Raw genomic sequence first — 8,377 nt, forward strand, 5'->3', positions numbered from 1 at the left:
TAAAACTCTCACTCTCTCTGCGAGCTGGTGCCTACTCTCAGCCAGATTAGTTGGCTTCTGCAGCACCTCGTTCTGCCAGATATATTGGGGAAATCATTATGGTGGTTTTTTCCACTCCAGTGAAGCAGACGTCTGGAGCCCATTGAGCCTGTATCCTTATTCTCTACCACCCGCACCAGTATGCAACCGAAGTCTTGTTGGCTCAATGAATCTTTATGGTCTCATTTTATAGGATTCCCAAAGAAGAGAAGTATGGCTGTGGCTTCCAGAATGTTAATTGATAACAGTTCTTGGCAACAGTGCCCTTCCTGGCTTTCCTTCTTTAACCTGCGCCCTTCCACCCATAATAATAACATCATTTCTTAGACTGGCACCAGTCTCAAGTTTCTCTCTCTCCTTTTCTCTCTCCCTCTCTTTTTTTCTCTCCCTCCTTTTCTCTCTTTCTTTTTCTCCCCTATTCCCCAAACACCCACAGGCCCTTCATTCCTTTTTTCCTTGTTCTGCTGAAAATAAAAAGGACTGTTTAACTTTCTTTTTTTTTTTTTTTAAAGATTTTATTTATTTTATTTGACAGAGAGAGAGATCACAAGTAGGCAGAGAGGCAGGCAGAGACAGAGGGGGAAGCAGGCTCCCCGCTGAGCAGAGGGCCCGATGTGGGGCTCGATCCCAGGACACCGAGATCATGGCCTGAGCCGAAGGCAGCGGCCCAATCCACTGAGCCACCCAGGCGCCCCAAGGACTGTTTAACTTTCTAATATAAGCTAGTTTGTTGCAAATTCCCTGAACACTGTAATAATGTGAATATTCATGATTAAAAGGGGCCTCATTGAGAAGTGTTGCTCCCTATTTCAACCACAGTTCACTGTCAAAATTAAGGAGAGGTCTTGCATCTCTATTCGTCTAAGAACTCTCTGCTCTGGACAGTTGTCTTTATTTTTTTTTTTAAGATTTTATTTATTTATTTGAGAGAAAGAGAGATCACAAGGAGGCAGAGTGGCAGGAAGAGAGAGAGGGGGAAGCAGGCTCCCTGCTGAGCTTGATCCCCAGGACCTTGAGATCATGACCTAAGCTGAAGGCAGAGGCTCAACCCCCTGAGTCACCCAGGCGCCCCTGGACAGTTGTCTTCAGATTCTCTTGTTGAGTTGAATTTAGACCCTAGGCTGGGAGTGGGAAGAGACAGAAATGCTTTCGCATAGGGAAACCTGGCTTTTCCAGTTGAGCTCATCTTAAATATTGGACACCAAGAGGGAAGTCTCTCAGGGGTGTCTCTTAGAAAATAAGCTGGGAATCAGGTGGCCTAGTGTTTTCTCCAGATCTTCTCCAGATGATCTCCAGACTTCTGGCCTTTACCTTGGCGAAGCTTCACTTTTCTCTGTAAAATAACAGGTTTGATAAGTCAACCTGCAAAGTTCTTTCCAACTCTAAATTGTTCTGGTTTAGAATATAGAAAAGTTCAAGCTAGTACAACCATGGAATTAAAGGATTTTTGATCCAGAGGTGCCATTGGGAATCATTTGGCCCAACCCTCAAATGTCCAAATGAGACTCAGAGGAGTGCAAACCACAGGACTGGTGATGCCGGAGCATCACGGAGCATCACGGAGAGGAGGTGGCTAGCTTTGAGGCTGAGTGGAATTGGGTCAAATAGGGATGGAGAATAGACCTAAAGTCTTCATAGGTAGGGACAATATGGTTAAGAGTGGAGTCTTCTACTGTTTGTTTTTTTTTTTTTTTTTTGTCTTTGTTTTTAGATTTGCTGGAGATTATCCTTTTTATTTTTTTCCCTAAGCAAGTTCTCAAAAAATGGGTTGAAGACTCAGAATTGTTTCTCTCCATGGAAATCTTTAGTAAAAGGTGAAATATTTATGCGATCTGGAGAGAAACCAGAGTAGGGGGATCATACTTCCTAATGCAGTACCGACCAGTGGTGAGAACCTTGCATTAATGCTCACAAAAGCCATCTGAGAACACAGCCATGAATCTGGCTCTGAAACAGCATACTTTCCTATAAACTGTTGGGTTTTTTGTCCCCACCAAATATATGTGCATCTAATACAAAAAAACAACTGTTTGACTTAAGAAACCTAGTTATATTTACTAGAAGAAAAATAACAACCTCTTGAACTGAAAATCAAAGTCAGTTATTTGGTATTATAATAATAACATAGACCAAGATACTGGTACCAAAATTTTCCATTTTTTTTTTTTTAAAGGAGAACATTCTTCTTCTCTCTCCATGTTTTCACTCTCTTTCATTGTCCCTGGAACTTTTCCACTTTTTTTTTTTTTTTTTTTTACTTTTCCACTTTTTAATGGGTTGATATTTTATTGACATCCCTAATACTGACTTTATTTTTGTCAGTTGAGTAAATTCTACCAATTATGGAGCTGTTCGGTGTTGTACAGATAAAATCCCCAAATAAACAGTAGTTGGAGAGAGCTTGCATTGTCTGGTTTTGTCTGGTCCTATGTTTGGTTTTTGCATTTCCCTAACTGAGGAGAAGGGAGGATTTCTTCTGATTAGCCCCTGTGGGAAGCTGTGTTCTGTACTTGTCAGAGATGCTCCATGATCTTCAGAAGGACTTCAGGGATCATGGTGATGTGCTCTACAGGTCACCTAACTGGATATTAAAGTCCAGACATGCCTGGAGAGTTCGACTGTTTCTGTTTATCCAGTACTCCCAGCCTCATACACCCCCATCTTGATTATTTATTTTTTGTTGTTTTGAGCTTTCTTTTTGGCTTAGGAAAATGTCAAATGTTAAGGGAAGGGGTGTTGCTTGGGTCACGACTTTGACATATTCTTTGACCAGTGCTCTATTAGAAAACATTTTTAGGAATTCCTCACGCTGGGAGCAGTTACTAAAAAAAAAAAAACAAAAAAAAAAACCCAACTTAAAAAAATATATACATTTTATGTGAATTTTCACTTCTTAAATTTTTCTTTTCAGTTTGCAAAGATAATACTGCTTGTGGAGAGGTTAAACAATATAGAATAGGTTAAAGAGAGAAGAAAGAGTCCCTAGAAATCCCACCATGTTGTCAAAGACCCCAGTCTCTCTCTCCCATGTATATGTGTATACACATGCAGGAGCATAATGGGAAGCACATGCCGTAACTGATTTTCTTCCCACATCAAAATAGAAACTCTGGGGTATAATTTAACATGATAGTGGTAAATATTAAATGGTGCTCAAAGATTTTTAGTTTTAATTTCTGTCCTGACAGTTGGAAATTATAGTTCTAGAGATGAGTTCATGCACTATCATATCCATGTACATCTTTGTATGCCTGTCTCTATTACATTTAGGGTGGTTATAAAAATTTCCCCCCTTTGGGGGCTTCTGGTTATTACATTTTTTGGGGGGGGATATTATAAGGGGCACCGGGTGGCTCAGTGGTTAAGCATCTGCCTTCAGCTCAGGTCATGATCCCGGGGTCCTGGGATGGAGCCCTGCATCGGGTTCCCGGCTGGGCAAGGATCCTGCTTCTCCCTCTCCCACTCGCCCTACTTATGTTCCCTCTCTCACTGTCTCTCTTTCTGTCAAATAAATAAATAAAATCTTCAAAACAATTTTTTAAAAAAGGAAAATATTATAAAAGCGATGGGGGATACATTATGATGTGTACCTGCCATTTTCAACAGACCATATTTTAGGGTGATCTGTCTGTAGACTTAGGAGATTATGTATATATTAATATAATACAGTATATAATAATACATATGATATAATGTATATTCCTTTGACTTATTCCCTGATACAGATGTTTTATAATTTATAATCTTCCAATTTGTTGTATTTGATTGTAAAAGTAATATTTGTTTGCTTTAAAACATTTTAAACCACTACAGAGCAACTGATGAAGGGCACTTGGGTGGGTCAGTTGGTTAAGTGTCTGCTTTTGGCTCAAGTCATGATCCCAGGGTCCTGGGATCAGGTCCCATGTTGGCCTCCTTGCTCAGCGGGGAGCCTGGTCTTCCTCTGTCTGCCACTCCCCCTGCTTGTGTCTCTCTCTCTTTGTGTGTGTGTGTCTCTCTCTCTCTGACAAATAAATAAATAAATAAAATCTTAGGGAAAAAAAGAGTGACTGATGAATTATTGAACTCTACATCTGAAACTAATGGTGTACTCTATGCTGGCTAATTGAATTTAAATTAAAAAATAAAATGAAATGAACCACTGCAGAAATATACACAGCAAAATGTAAGTTTCTATCCCCTATTTTCTCTACTCTTTTCTAAGCATTTCTGCTATTAATATTTGATATATATCCTTCCAGACTTTTTTTACTCTTGGTACAAACAGAAGTAAGCAATATGTTTTTAATTTTATTTTTATTTTTTCGATTTATTTATTTATTTATTTGAGAGAGAGCAAGAGAGAAAGCATGAGTGGGGTGAAGGGCAAAGGGAGAAGTAGACTTCCTGCTGCGCAGGGAGCCCGATATGGGCTTGATTCCAGGACTCTGAGCCCATGACCTGAGCTGAAGGCAGACCTTGAAAGATTCAGCCACCCAGGTGCCCCAGCAATATAGTTTTTAATTTTTTTTTATAAAAATGAGGGCATACTACCGTATATATGGTTCTGCAACACTCTTTTCAACCAACAATATACCATGATACATTATCAAAGTATGTGTATTTTTATTTTATTTTTTAAAGATTTTATTTATTTATTTGTCAGAGAGAGGGAGAGAGAGCAAGTGAGCACAGTCAGACAGAGTGGCAGGCAGAGGCAGAGGGAGAAGCAGGCTCCCTGCCCAGCAAGGAGCCTGATGTGGGACTCAATCCCAGGCCACTGGGATCATGACCTGAGCCGAAGGCAGCCGCCCAACCAACTGAGCCACCCAGGCATCTCAACAAAGTATGTATATTTTTAGAAACAGGGTTTGGGACAAAGAGAATCTGAAGCAGGCTCTACGCCCAGCATGGAGTGGGACACGGGGCTCCATCTCACGACTCTCAGTTCGTGATCTGAGCTGCAACCAAGAGTAGGACACCTAACTGACTGTGCCACCCAGGTGCACCCAAAGTATGTATTTTTTTTAAATGACTGCATAGTATTCCAGTAGTATGGACCTATCTTTTTTTTTTTTTAAGATTTTATTTATTTATTTGACAAACAGAGATCACAGGTAGGCAGAGAGGCAGACAGAGAGAGAGGAGGAAGCAGGTCCCCCTACTGAGCAGAGAGCCTGATGTGGGGATTGATCCCAGGACCCTGGAATCATGACCTGACCTGAAGGCAGAGGCTTAACCCACTGAGCCACCCAGGCACCCCTCTTTTGTTTTTTTTAAGATTATATTTATTTATTTGAGAGAGAGAGAGAGAGAGAAAGCATGAACAGTGTAGAGAGGAGCAGAGGGAGAGGGAGAAGCGAGCTCCCCACTGAGCAGGGAGCCCAATGCCGGGCTCGATCCTAGGACTCTGGGACAACAACCCTAGCTGAAGGCAGATGCCAAACTGACTGAGTCACCCAGTCCTGGACCTATCTTTTATTGATTAACATTTAAGGTTTTTCCCCCCATTTTTACCTATTATTTTTGTTTACTTGTTTTATGAAGAGTAAATTGATTTACTATGTTGACACATGAGACAAAATGCCCTCTAGGACAGTAATACTATTTTATACTTTTACCAAAATTCCTGAGAGGACCTATTATCTGGGCATGATATATATTTTTTTCTTCATCAATTTGATGAACAATAAATACAATCCCAGGGTGCGTGGGTGGCTCAGTGGGTAAAGCTTTTGCCTTCAGCTCAGGGCATGATCCCAGGGCCCTGGGATCCAGCCCCGCATCGGGCTCTCTGCTCCGTGGGGTGCCTGCTTCCTCCTCGCTCTCTCTCTGCCTGCTTCTCTGCCTACTTGTGATCTCTGTCTGTCAAATAAATAAATAAAATCTTTTTAAAAAAATACAATCACCTTGTCGGTTTTATTTATATTTCCTTAATTGTTAATGAAATTAAACATATTCTCGTATGTCTATTGACTATTCAGCTTTTCTTTTATAAACTGTCCATTCTTTTTTTTTAAACCGTTTTTTGTTGTTGTTGTTGTTGTTATTGTTTTGTTTTGTTTTTAACATTTTATTTATTTGACAGAGAGAGATCACAAGTAGGCAGAGAGGCAGGCAGAGAGAGAGGAGAAAGCAGGCTCCCTGCGGAGCAGAGAACCGGATGCGGGGCTCCATCCCAGGACTCTGGGATCATGACCCAAGCTGAAGGCAGAGGCTTTTACCCACTGAGCCACCCAGGCGCCCCTAAACTGTCCATTCTTATGCTTCTTTTCTTTTCTTTTTTATTTTTTTATGATTTTATTTATTCAGGGGACCTGGGTGGCTCAGTGGGTTAAAGCCTCTGCCTTCAGCTCAGGTCATGATCCCAGGATCCTGGGATCGAGCCCCGCATCGGGCTCTCTGCTCTGTGGAGAGCCTGCTTCCTCCTCTCTCTCTGCCTGCCTCTCTGCCTACTTGTGATCTCTCTCTGTCAAATAAATAAATAAAATGTTTTAAAAAAAGATTTTATTTATTCATTTGACAGAGAGAGATCACAAGTAGGCAGAGAGGCAGAGAGGAGGAAGCAGGCTCTCCGCTGAGCAGGGAGCCCAATATGGGGCTCGATCCCAGGACCCTGGAATCTTAACCCACTGAGCCACCCAGGCGCCCCTCTTATGCTTATTTTCAATAGAAGTAATTGACTCTATCTTAAAAACTTGTAAAAGTTCTTTGTATATTGGAGAAATCAGTTATCTATCATATGAATTGCCAGTATTTTCCCAATTTATTTGTCTTTCAACCTTGTTTGTAGTAATTTTTTGCCATACCAAATATACAAAAGTTGCTTCTGTTTGTGTGTTTTATGTGTGTAGTCAAATTTCTCAAACTTTTCCTTTTGGCTTCCAGAGCTTCATGTCAAACCTATAAAAATCCCTCATCATCCCAGGATTATACAAAGTACTACCATATTTTCTTTCTAAGCTCTCACGCTTCCATGTTTCTACATTTAATTTTTTAATCCATTTGGAATTCATTTTGGTATAAACTGTGAGGTGTGGGTCTATCTTTATTTTTTTCCCAAATAGTTAACCACTTATTCTAACATCCTTTATTGAACAATCCATCTTGTTCCCACTGATTTTAACCACATTGTTTTCCCTGGATCTGTCATCTATTCCTGTGCTGATAACACACTGTTTTAGTTTCTGTAGCTTAAAAATATATTCTAATATCTGATAGGATTACTCCTTTAAAATATTTTTATTTCCACAAGGTTTTTTTTGAGATTTATTTACTTATTTGAGAGAGAATGAGAATGAGAGAGCAGTGGAGAGGAGCAGAGGGAGAGGGAGAGAAAGAATTTTTTTTTAAAGATTTTATTTATTTATTTGACAGAGATCACAAGTAGGCAGAGAGGCCGAAAGAGAAAGAGAGGGAAGCAGGCTCCCCACTGAGCAGAGAACCCGACACGGGGCTCAATCCCAGGACCCGGGGATCATGACCCTAGCAGAAAGCAGAGGCTTTAACCTGCTGAGCCACCCAGGCGCCCCAGAGAAAAAGAATTTTTAAGATTTATTTATTTGTTTGAGAGGGAGAGAGAGATTGAGTAGGAGGGCAGAAGGAAAGGGAGAGAGAATCTGAAGCAGACTTCACCATGAGCATGAGACCAACACAGGGCCCAGTGTCATAACCCTGAAATCATGACCTGAGCCAAAATCTAGAGTCAGACGCTTAACTGACTGAGCCACCCAGGTGCCCCTAAAGTTAACCATTTTATTTTTTTTTTAATTTTTAAAAAAGATTTTATTTATTTATTTGACAGAGATCACAAGTAGGCAGAGAGGCAGGCAGAGAGAGAGCGAGGAGGAAGCAGGCTCCCCACTGAGCAGAGAGCCTGATGCAGGCTCGATCCCAGGACCCTGGGATCATGACCTGAGCTGAAGGCAGAGGCTTTAACCCACTGAGCCACCCAGGAGCCCCAGTTAACCACTGAACAATTCAGTGGCATTTAGTACATTCACTTTGTTGTACAACCATTACTTGTATCTGGTTCCAAAACATTACCCTAAAAGGAAACATCATATCCACTAAGCAGTTTTTCCCCATTCCCTCCCCAACACACAAATTTTGTTTTGTTTTGTTTTAAGATTTTATTTATTTATTTGACAGACAGAGATCACAAGTTGGCAGAGAGGCAGATAGGGAGAGGAGGAAGCAGGCTCCCTGCTGAGCACAGAGCTTGATGCGGGGCTCGATCCCAGGACCCTGAGATCATGACCTGAGCCAAAGGCAGAGGCCACCCAGGTGACCCAACACAAAAAATTTTTTAAAGATTTATTTATTCATTTTAGAGAAAGGGGGAAAGGGGAGAGGGCAA

The 8,377-nt window shown here is 41.1% G+C and overlaps 1 non-coding gene across 1 annotated transcript; it reads right to left on the reverse strand.

Moving 5' to 3' along the window:
- Window positions 1–1,773: 1,773 nt before the first annotated feature.
- LOC131817134 (U5 spliceosomal RNA) lies at window positions 1,774–1,891 on the reverse strand. The gene has a single exon (XR_009348343.1). It is a non-coding gene; the product is annotated as a U5 spliceosomal RNA (small nuclear RNA).
- Window positions 1,892–8,377: the final 6,486 nt, after the last annotated feature.

This window comes from Mustela lutreola, chromosome 15, assembly GCF_030435805.1.
Source record: "Mustela lutreola isolate mMusLut2 chromosome 15, mMusLut2.pri, whole genome shotgun sequence".
Lineage (NCBI taxonomy): Eukaryota > Metazoa > Chordata > Mammalia > Carnivora > Mustelidae > Mustela > Mustela lutreola.